The 12,347-nt window shown below is 41.2% G+C and overlaps 1 protein-coding gene across 1 annotated transcript in view; it reads right to left on the reverse strand.

Annotated features, from left to right (window-relative positions):
• Nucleotides 1-12,347, reverse strand: part of LOC124552636 — a 73,478-nt gene that overhangs the window by 41,841 nt on the left and 19,290 nt on the right. The window lies entirely within an intron of this gene.

Below are 12,347 nucleotides of genomic sequence, written 5' to 3' on the forward strand. Positions count from 1 at the left end.
GATGCAAGCCAGTGCTAAGTAAAGAAGTGAAAGCTGAAAGGAAGGAAGGAAGGAAGGTAGGTAGGTAGGTAGGTAGCTATTGCAAAACTATTCCACTAAATGTGGAAGATATGTGAGACACAGGAAGTATCCTCAGACATTAAGAAGAATGTAAAAATTTCAGTCCCAAAGAAGAAAGGTGCTGGCAAGTATGAATACTACCAAACCATCAGTTTAATAAATCACAGTTGCAATATAGTGACAAATTATTTACAGAGGAATGGAAAAAAAAAATATGGTAGAGCTTGGGGAAGATCAGTTTTGGTTCCAGAGAAATGTAGGAACATTGAAGAGATTACGGACTCGATAACTTGTCTTAAGAGGTTAGTTTGAAGAAGGGCAAACCTACACTTACCGTGTTTGTACATTTAGAATTTTGATTGTAGCACGGATAAAACACAGGGAGCGAAAGATTACTTACAGCTCGCACAGAAACAAAACTACAGATTTTAGTGTAGCATTATCATTCTGGTGAAGCAAAGTGCCACACAAGCATTTTCCGAAGAGAAGAATGATAATCGCCACTACAAAAAAGTTTATTTTCTTAATGATTTAGAATAACCTACTGTTCAGATGTGTGCTTTACTTGTGCATGTGTATCATGAAATGAATGGACACAACAGATCTGCAAACTGGGTCACAGATAAACATCGTACCACATTCGCGATACCTGCCGGTCGGGCAGTTTACTCCGTGTCGTCGGTTCCTGCTTCGGAGATAATGTGTGAACCACTGAGGAAGACTGGCCGTGACTCTGCCTGCAATGTCGTGGGGACAAGAGAAAATGTGTTATATACTTACCCGATTGGAATCTGTTAAATATGACAGATCATTTTGGGACTCTTAGTTCACATCACTGTATTTGCCATGTTCTGAATAACGAAGCAGTTTTGTAATGCAGGGTCACAGGAAACAAGAGTACAATATACGGAACACGCTTTATGAGAAGTGTCGTATTTATTTCAAGAACTGGATTTAGGATTTGTACTGTTACACTTACAGCAGGAACTGCAGCACTTCGAGGAACAAAAGTGGATCAGAAGGTATTGGCGAGTGGATCAGAAGGTATTGGCGAGTGTGCGGAATTAATAAGGTGAGCGAGATTGAATAATAGGAAGTCTCAGCTCCAGATCAGACTTCACTTTGCCACCCACTGTCACGGCAAAGAATCGGCGGAACGTGACGATTTACGACAGTCAGACAACAGGAAAAGGAAGCACCGGTCGAGAAGGGGTCGTAGGTTTTCCTCGAAGGTAATCTGTACACTAAGCAAGCAACAAAGAACACAAAGAAAAATGCAGACTGGCTATAGCAAGAAAACCATTTCTGAAAAAGCAGTATTTGTTAATATCCGACAAATTTAAACAACGGAAACTCTACGTCGGAATGTCAGCAGCATAGAAAAAGATATATTGCTACTAACTGTAAACATGATAGGCGAAGGTCCCGAGTTCAAGTTTCGGTCCGACACACAGTTTTAATCTGCCAGGAAGTTTCAGTTTCCAGCACGGCTATCCTATCACCTTCCAGCCTCTCCATTTGCTACCCCCTCCTACTTTCCAAACTTCACAGAAGCTCTCCTGCGAGGATGGAGCGTGAGTTGTACTTGGGTAGCGCAGATGGCAGAGCACTTGCCCACGAAAGGCAAAGGTCCCGAGTTCGAGTCTCGGTCCGGCACAGAGTTTTAATCTGCCAGGAAGTTTCGTATCGGCGCACACTCCGCTGCAGAGTGAAAATCTCATTCCGGCGTGAAAACTGTCGGGTGGAGGGCGTGGGGACAGTACATTACTGAGCCCGAGCCCGGGATACTTACGGGCGTGGAGAATGTGCGGTACAGATAGCTCGCATCTGCACAGTTTCAACTCTGTCACAGTTCATCCCAGAGGACAGGTGGTCGTCAGTCGTACCAATATAGGAAACATTTGCAGCACATCTGGTGCATGACATGGCCGCTTTCACAGGTAGCCCGGCCCCTGACAGGGTAGAATAAACCTGTGACACGACTGGAATAGGAAGTACTGCATGGCGGATTCGGCAGGCCTTTCCTCGAGACAGAAAAGCTCCCGTTCATGAGTCTAGCTCGTACAGAACTTGGCTCGCCCTTTTGTCACGGTATCCTGTGAACCGGGGATGAGGGGAAATAGGCAGATTCCATATTCCCACATTTCCGGACAGCATTAGACACGGTGCCACACTGCAGCCTCCTAACGAATGTCCAAACGGGTTCTCAGGTGTGCGTGGCTCCGAGATTTCGCAATTAATAGAGCCCACTGTGTTGTCCCAAACAGTAAGTGTTTGCCAGATACAAAATATTATCGGGAGTGCCCCGGGGAAGTGGGATAGGACTGCTCCTGTTTTCTACGTACATAATGATTTGGCAGACACGAATGAACAGCTATCTGCAGCTAACTGCTGATGATGCCGTGGTGTACGGGTAGTGTCACTGCCAAATGACTGTATGAGGGTACGAGATGACGTGCACGTATTTGGTGTGATGAGCTGCAGCTCGCTCTAAATGTACAAAAATGTAAGTTAATGCGTACGAGCAAGAAACATTCCTGTAACGTTTCGTTGCAGTATTAGTGATGAGCTGCTTTCACACTCTTGTCAGTTAAATACACAGGTGTGACATTGCAAAGTATTACGAAACGGAATGAGCACGCGAGGGTAATAGTAGGGACAATAAACGGTCGACATCGGCTTATTACGAAAATTCTGGGAAAGTGTGATTCATCTGTAAAGGCGACCACATACGCAACACTTGTAATACCTATTCTCAGGTACTGGTCCAGTCTCTGTGTTCTCCACCAGATCTGACAAAGAAGACATCGAAGCAATTCACAGGTGTGCTGCTATGTCCATTTGTTACCAATATGGCTTATCACCACTTGAATATTACAGAGATGCTTCGTGAACTCAAATGGGAATCCTCGGAAGGAAGGTGATATACATCTACGTCGTACTCCGCGAGCCACTTAATGGTGTGTGGCGGAGAGTACTTTCGGTACCACTATCCGATCCTTCCAATCCTATTCCACTCGCGAATAGTGTGTGGAAAGAATGATTGTCAGTCTCTGTATTGGCTCTAATTTCTCAAACTTTCTCCTCAGGGTCAATATGTGAGATGTATGTGGGGGAGAAGTAATTTGCTGTCCGGCTCCTCCTGAAAAGTGCTGTGCTGAAATTTTAATAGTAAATCTCTCTTGTAACACCTGCAAGTGGAGTTTGTTTAGCATCTCCGCAACACTTCCTCTCCAGCTAAATGATCCAGCAACGAAACGCGCCGCTTGTCGTCGGATCTTCTCTATCTCCTCTATCGGTCCTACCTGACAGGGAGAATCGGGCAAACGAGCGCCTTGTAAGCCACTTCTTTTGTGGACGAGTTACATTTCCTTAAGATTCTTCCGATGATTTCCTCAAGATTCTTCCGACGAATCTGAGTCTGGTGTCTGCCTCTCCCACTATCCATTTTATGCGGTCATTCCACTTAAGATCGCTCCGGATAGTTACGCCTAGATATTTTACGGCAGACACTGTCTCCAGCTGTTTGTCATCAATAGTGTAGTTGTACAGTAGTGGATTTCCTTTCCTGTGTATGCACTTCTGTGAAACACTCTTAAGAAAATGTGGAGAAATGGTATTTGCAGCTGACTGCAGAATGATTCTACTGCCACCCACATATATTACATGTAAAGACTGCAAAGACAAGACAAAATAAATTAGGGCATATGGAGGAATATAGATAGTTGTTTTGCCTCTCACAATTTGCAACTGAAACAGGAGAGGAAATGACTGTCATACCCTCCGCCATGCACGATATGACAGCTTGTGGAGTGTCGGTACACGTGTGTTACTTAGCTCTGCCCCACCAAAAAGAGAGAGAAAATACAATCTGCAATGAAGGCCTCTGTCAAAAATCACAAGCAAATGAACCACTACTTGTAGGCCTAAAAACGTCACATTCGGAATGGATCGAGTATGTAAAGATGACAAATCGAACAGTAACAGCAAGAAAGTGGCTCGAAAAGAACTCTAACACAAGAGAACTGTAGGCTGGCCCCAGAAATGGTGGAGCACTCAAATGGGGCAGGATGTGGAAGGAGGAGACACGGAATGGTGCCGGTTAAGAGAGAAGGAGGCAAAGGTTTAAAGCACTCCTGTAGTGCCCCTGCGAAGCTAGGGATGGGTAATGGATGATGATGATGATGATGATGATGATGATGATGATGATAAGGTGGTATCCGTAAGTTCCCAAAATGTATCAATTTAATTATTACATCTTATCTAGGCCTTATTCTGCTCCTTACCCTTAGAAGTACTCCTGGGAAAGGATACACTGACCACGATGTTTCTGTCAGTTTTGAAATGCACCCTGCAGTCCTTTCTTAGTTAGTACGTTTATTACCAACAACCATTCTGCCCGAAACTCCTCTACCGTATCGAGTCTCTGATCCTTCAACTCGACTTCCATCTCAAAGAAGAGGAAGAAGTCATTCAAAGCTAAGTCTAGTGAGTATGGTGTGTGGAGAACAAAAAATTTCCTGAATACTGTAGGCCACATAATGTCACATATTGTTACAGTTGAGTACACACTCATTGTACGGCACTTCTACAGGCACTTTCTCCTCCTGTCCTCCTCCAAACATCTTGGAATCAACAAAAGAAATTTTATTGAGCATACAATCAGGAGGGACAAACTCTTTACGTACAATTCCCATAATATATGAGAAAAAGATCAACGAAAGCTCAATGTTATTCTCTCTAACTTTTTGTCGGTCGAGGTGAAGCGGGACACCTCCACTGCGACAACTGTGCTCAGTTTCAGGTACGTGTCACAAATCCAACTTTTGAAATTAAAGTTTGGACAGTTTAGGAGCAGTCAAAGTTTGCTGGAGACCTCCACACGATGTCACTTATGAGCACATTGATGCAATTTGCTAGACTCCTCCTCGTGTCAATTCTTGTGATAAAATACGTTCGTATGTACTGTAACTTACTCCCAAATTGTTGCAGAGTCTCAGATGATCCGTTTCTGATGTTGCAAAATCAAATCCCTCTCTTTCTGGACATTTAACTGTCGGACTCCAGTTGACTGTGAACTGGAACAAACATCAGCAGTCGACATATGACCATTGTTTTAAATACGTATAGCATCACAACTCCGTGTCTGACTTAACGCGTTGCCTCCACAAGCTCGCTCCAACTGTCTGTGTGTTTCTGCAGCAATTTTCCCAAGTTTACAACAAAACTTAATACAAAGTTATTGCTCTTTCAGGTTGGCCACTGCAAAGTGGCAAACTAGTCCAAACAAAACAAAGGAAATACATTCGACGACAACGAAACAAACCACCTGTCCTACAGCCGTTTACCACACTGACCTGAGAAAGATGTATGTGGAGACCCTAGCAGTATTTCAGTATACAGGTAAACATTGTAACATTACATGAGTATGTACTATATAGTCGGGTCTACTTTGCATCATGTGAGTGTAGGGGAGTCGAAACTAGTAGTGACCCAAGATGTCACATGAACTTGAGATTTTTTGATATGTGTCACTCATTTCTAAATTTTATTGGTTATTTACAGAGTAAAGAATTTAATACGGTACAACATTTAATAGGTAATGAGTTTTCATGAGATAGATATAAATATGTTTTGACATAGCAAATCACCTTGTTGCATTACTCGTTATCTGTTCTCTCTTTGTAAGAACAAAAAACTTCCGTGTTGCTCGAGTGCACGATCAAGTAGTCGTCGAGTGCGGATATGCTGTAGCTTACATGTATGGGCATTGACGACCCACAGTTGATTTAAAAATTATTTTAGCAAACCATGGCCCGACTTTGGTGCAAACAAATCGCGCGCGAATTCTCAAATATCGGCGCAGAGTTTAAGATACGCGGCTGGATATCGGGCGTTATCATAGCGTGTGTGATTCAGTAACATTAACCGCAATTTACAGACATTAGCTTGATAATAACTATCAAAGACTTACACGAGTGGCATAGTAATCGTCTTGATTACTAATGCAAACGAGAAGCGATTTACTGTCGGGATACGACAAATATTAATCATTGTATAGTCAGCTTGTTGATACGTTGCTTAGCAACTCATAAACGGACAGTTATAGAATTATTGAAACTATCTTTTAAGTATTAACAACCACTACATACACATCAGAAACTGATTACTTTAACTGTGAGTGACTTCTGGATTGGACGAGTTTTTTTCAATTTTATTTCAGTAAATTGGTATAATAAATTTCTTTCGAGATTGAAACGTCATCAATGGTGTCGTGCTCATTCAGTTTAGTAGAACGATAGATAGTACTAACTACGCTACTTTTTATAGCTTTAAAAGAAATTAGAGCACATACCTGTTTTTCTTTTAAGAAATGTTCATAATTCAGTCACAGTCTTCTCAAACCAGAGGCACGAGTGATGCTCCCTCACAGCACTACGATATCGTCAACCACCACGCACATCACTACATTTCTGCATTGAAAACCCTGAGATATAGCCGCGATACGAAGAAGGAAGAAAGAAGAGGAAAAATCAGCGAAAGAAACGGAGCAAAGAGAGAAGGGAAGGTCACATTTGGCACCCAACGAGTCGGTCTGAGTACTTTGCGGCGCAGGAGACATCTGGTCGCAACGTCTATCTTCGCACGGACCGACTGAATAAGTATTCGCTATTGAAATGCGAGACTTGCAGCTATTTGTAGACTAGTGAATCAAAAGTTGTTATTGTAGTCTTTTGTGTGTGTCGTAACGAGGTCAGTAGCAGCAGTGCGTTGGGAGATTTAATTTGTGAAATGCATACTCGAAGAAAAAGTGATTTGAATAAGAGTACGAAAAATATGGACACAGGGAGTAGTGATTAGGAAACAGAAGCTGAGCCACAGGGTGAGGCGTTTCAGGAATTAAGTGTGGGACAGTCATTGCATGCGCTGAGGGTGGAGAGCCATGAAATTTCACATGTGAAAGAGATAGAATCACAAACACCAGGTTTGGGTGAAAGTGATGTGCACGATACTGAAACAGATACGGAGACAGGTGCCACAGCCGGTGACACAAGTGAGGTAGAGATGTTCACTAGCATGATAACGGACAGGGATGCCAAGATATTGGATTTGTTTGTGGTATTAAACACAAACGTGCGTTCACTGAACACGATATGAGTTCATTGAAAACAGACATGTGTTCCCTGGACACAGATATGAGTTCATTGAAAACAGACATGCATTCCCTGAACACTGAGATAGGTTCATTGAAAATGGAAATGGGTTCCCTAAATGAGAAATCTGAAAAATTACAACTTAACTGGGAAGAACAATTAAATGCTAAGTTTCAAGAATTTGAAACAAAATATTAATGACTTACATTCTGAACTTACAGGAAAAATAAATGAAGTAGACAGTAAATGTGATATTATTTCAAAAGGGTATACCGATTTATCAGAGTCAGTAGTTGCGAAAGTAGTTGTCTGAAAACCGGTGTGCAGATCGAAGATCTGTCCGCAAAAATTACAGGTTTCGAAAACGATACATGTAAGGGCATTCATAAGTATTTAAAGGAACACCCTTCAAAATTGGACGAAGATCTTAATGAATGGATTGAGGTTAATAATAAGGAGGTTGAGGAGAAATTTAATAATGCTCTCGAAATGAAACAATCTGAACTTATCGAAAGGGTACAGTTGGAACATGACGAGCTTATCAAATTGTTTACGGATGAATTTCAGGCAATTAAGGAAAGGATAATTGTAGAACTGCTGAAGGGGCAAAGCGACATGAATTTTAAAATGTCTGATTTGGTTGGAGGTCATGACTAAATGTTTGGACTGACAACAATCATTCAATGGACAAATCAAAAAACAGTAGACACTGTAGTGAGAGTAAATGTAACTACAATACCACGGTAACTGATAAATCTTATGAACGTTACGAGAGTGAACATGATCCGTTTGTACAGAGAGGGTGCCTATTATCTCTACAAGTTGAAACTAACACATTTAAAAGCAGGCAATTTCAGACATTTTCGTCAGATGGAAACCAAACGACACACTGTTGTTGTTGTAGTCCTCAGTCCTGAGACTGGTTTGATGCAGCTCTCCATGCTACTCTATCCTGTGCAAGCTTCTTCATCTCCCAGTACCTACTGCAGCCTACATCCTTCTCAATCTGCTTAGTGTATTCATCTCTTGGTCTCCCTCTACGATTTTTACCCTCCACGCTGCCCTCCAATACTAAACTGGTGATCCCTCGATGTCTCAGAACATGTCTTACCAACCGATCCCTTCTTCTAGTCAAGTTGTGCCACAAACTCCTCTTCTCCCCAATTCTATTCACTACCTACTCATTAGATATGTGATCAACCCATCTAATCTTCAGCATTCTTCTGTAGCACCACATTTCGAAAGCTTCTATTCTCTTCTTGTGTAAGCTATTTATCGTCCACGTTTCACTTCCATACAAATACTTTCAGAAACGACTTCCTGACACTTAAATCTATACTCGATGTTAACAAATTTCTCTTCTTCAGAAATGCTTTCTTTGCCATTGCCAGTCTACATTTTATATCCTCTCTACTTCGACCATCATCAGTTATTTTGCTCCCCAAATAGCAAAACTCCTTTACTACTTTAAGTGCCTCATTTCCTAATTTAATTCCCTCAGCATCACCCGATTTAATTCGACTACATTCCATTATCCTTGTTTTGCTTTTGTTGATGTTCATCTCTTACCCTCCTTTTAAGACACTGTCCATTCCGTTCAACTGCTCTTTCAAGTCCTCTGCTGTCTCTGACAGAATTACAATGTCATCGGCGAACCTCAAAGTTTTTATTTCTTCTCCATGGATTTTAATACCTACTCCAAATTTTTCTTTTGTTTCCTTTATTGCATGCTCAATATACAGATTGAATAACATCGGGGATAGGCTACAACCCTGTCTCACTCCCTTCCCAACCACTGCTTCCCTTTCATGCCCCTCGACTCTTATAACTGCCATCTGCTTTCTGTACAAATTGTAAATAGCCTTTCGCTCTCTGTATTTTACCCCTGCCACCTTTAGAATTTGAAAGAGAGTATTCCAATCAACATTGTCAAAAGCTTTCTCTAAGTCTACAAACGCTAGAAACATAGGTTTGCCTTTCCTTAATCGAGCTTCTAAGATAAGTCGTAGGGTCAGTATTGCCTCACGTGTTCCAACATTTCTACGGTATCCAAACTGATCTTCCCCGAGGTCGGCTTCTATCAGTTTTTCCATACGCCTGTACAGAATTCGTGTTAGTATTTTGCAGCTGTGACTTATTAAACTGATAGTTTGGTAATTTTCACATCTGTCAACACCTGCTTTCTTTGAGATTGGGATTATTATATTCTTCTTGAAGTCTGAGGGTATTTCGCCTGTCTCATACATCTTGCTCACCAGATGGTAGAGTTTTTTCAGGACTGGCTCTCCCAAGGTTGTCAGTAGTTCTAATGGAATGTTGTCTACTCCGGGGGCCCTGTTTCGACTCAGGTCTTTCAGTGCTCTGTCAAACTCTCCACGCAATATCGTATCTCCCATTTCATCTTCATCTACATCCTCTTCCATTTCCATAATATTGTCCTCAAGTACATCGCCCTTGTATAGGCTCTCTATATACTCCTTCCATCTTTCTGCTTTTCCTTCTTTGCTTAGAACTGGGTTTCCATCAAAGCTCTTGATATTCATGCAAGTGGTTCTCCTTTCTCTAAAGGTCTCTCTAATTTTCCTGTAGGCAGTATCTATCTTACCCCTAGTGAGATGAGCCTCTACATCCTTACATTTGTCCTCTAGCCATCCCTGCTTAGCCATTTTGCACTTCCTGTCGATCTCATTTTTGAGACGTTTGTATTCCTTTTTGCCTGCTTCATTTACTGCATTTTTATATTTTCTCCTTTCATCAATTAAATTCAATATTTCTTCTGTTACCCAAGGGTTTCTACTAGCCCTCGTCTTTTTACCTATTTGATCCTCTGCTGCCTTCACTATTTCATCCCTCGAAGCTACCCATTCTTCTTCTACTGTATTTCTTTCCCCCATTCCTGTCAATTGTTCCCTTATGCTCTCCCTGAAACTCTGTACAATCTCTGGTTTTTTCAGTGTATCCAGGTCCCATCTCCTTAAATTCCCACATTTTTGCTGCTTCTTCTGTTTTAACCTACTGTTCATAACCAATAGATTGTGGTCAGAGTCCACATCTGCCCCTGAAAATGCCTTACAATTTAAATCCTGGTTCCTAAATCTCTGTCTTACCATTATATAATTTATCTGATACCTTTTAGTATCTCCACTATGACTATCATAAAACTAACAATGAAAGAGATCAATATAAACAAAATGCTTATTATACTAAGAAAACTTATTGGAATAATGGTAATTGCGTAAATTATGTTAACACAAGCCTAATCGTAAATGGAGACATGATAGATATCCGGAAGAAGACCCTGATAAGATACAACAGTGGGTAGATTATCGGCAAGGTAATGCTACAGCACTACAACTGCAAGGACTGATACCACTGAATGACAAACCAATAACGAACCCTGAACACAATATTCGTATAGTGGAAGTTCTTGAACCAACAATGAAGACATCCACCGAAAGGTTAAACTAAAAACGGTCTCCAAAAGCCTTCCTAGGATGACCGGGGATGGAAAGGAAGGCAGGCATAATTTTTCAGCAGATGTATTGAGATAGAATAATGATTTGGACTTAAGAGAAGAGCTGAGTGAAGAAGTAACGAATATTTCCAATAAATGTGGACGAAACTTACAAGCTGTGCAAGCAGTAGTAAATGATATCGATATTGAGATCTTGATCGACACAGGAGCAAAAATTAGCATAATGACGCAAGCATGTTATAAACAGATCAGCAGAGGACGGAGAGTATTAAAGTTTCCTGTTACTGGATGCACTGTATCCGGCGCATTTGGTGCGAAAGCACAGAGAATCTCAAAACAGGTACAAGTCGACATTATAATGGGGGGGGGGGGGGGGGGGGCTACTTCAGATAGTACCTTCCTGATTGTTTCGAAAATGGCCGTACCCTGTGTTTGGTGTCTTGGTTTTTTGAGTAGAGCCAGAGCAGTAATTAATTTGAAAGAAAGGACATGTACTTTGAACACTGGAAGTGAGATTATGACAGTTCCTGTGATGAAGGGGCAACTAGTCCCAGAGCAAAGTTGTATAAAGCTAATGGTTAGCTGTATTGGTGTTAAGTGCGATTCAGCAAATGAAATTCATTTTATTGAATCTTCTGAAGAAGAGATAGATCAAGGCACAATATGAGACAAAGGAAGACTTACTATGTTTGTGAACTAATTATGCATCAGTATTTAGTGAACGTCCAGGAATCATCAAAGAAATCGAGTTTAATATTCAAACCTATCCTCATGAAGCCTTTTGTCGCACTTCATACCCTATTCCGTGATCTAAGAGAGAGGCAGTGATAAAAGAAATCACTAAGACGTTAGAGTGAGGAATAATAGAAGCCTCTAGTTCTCAATATTTAAGCCCTCTCTTGGCTGTCATAAAATCGAGTGGTGATGTAAGACTAGTTCTTGATGCCAGGGAAATTAACAAAATTATTATTCCAGTACAAACGAGACTTGAGAATTTAGAAGAACTTATTCAGAAGTTTAATGGTGCCCGCTTTTTGACATCCCTGGATATGAGGAGTTCCCATTGGCAGACGAGAATATCACCTGAATCACAGAAGTACACTGCTTCTATCTTTCTTGGGAGAAGCTATCAATTCACGGTTATGCCATTCAGCTTAAACATCAGCAGAGGAGTATTTATTTCTGCATTATATACTGTACAAGGACGAGATCTCCTTGACAAAGTTACTTTGTAAGTAGACGACCTTTTGATTACGACTACCACGAGGGAGGAGCGTACCAATTTGTTAGAGAAAGTATTAATGAAATTCTCAGAGTACGGAGTGACAGTGAATTCGCCAAGAATCAAACAAATTTTCTCGGACACACAATTACACCGAACGAAATTATGTCCAACCCCAAGAAGATGAACAATGTCAAAAAGTACCCATATCCTCGAAGTAAAAAAGAATTAAAGTCTTTTTTGGGGCTCGCTTCATTCTTCCGTCGACTTCTACTTCACCAAATAATTAGCCAAGACTGTTTACTACAACCACAGCGAAAGAACGTTACTTGGAAATGGATCCAGGAATGCAGCCAAGCATTTGATAAAATCCGGCATCCTTTGATTAATGCACAACTTCTGCACCATCCGAATCTGGAACAGGACATTTGTATTG

Source organism: Schistocerca americana, chromosome 10, assembly GCF_021461395.2.
Source record: "Schistocerca americana isolate TAMUIC-IGC-003095 chromosome 10, iqSchAmer2.1, whole genome shotgun sequence".
Lineage (NCBI taxonomy): Eukaryota > Metazoa > Arthropoda > Insecta > Orthoptera > Acrididae > Schistocerca > Schistocerca americana.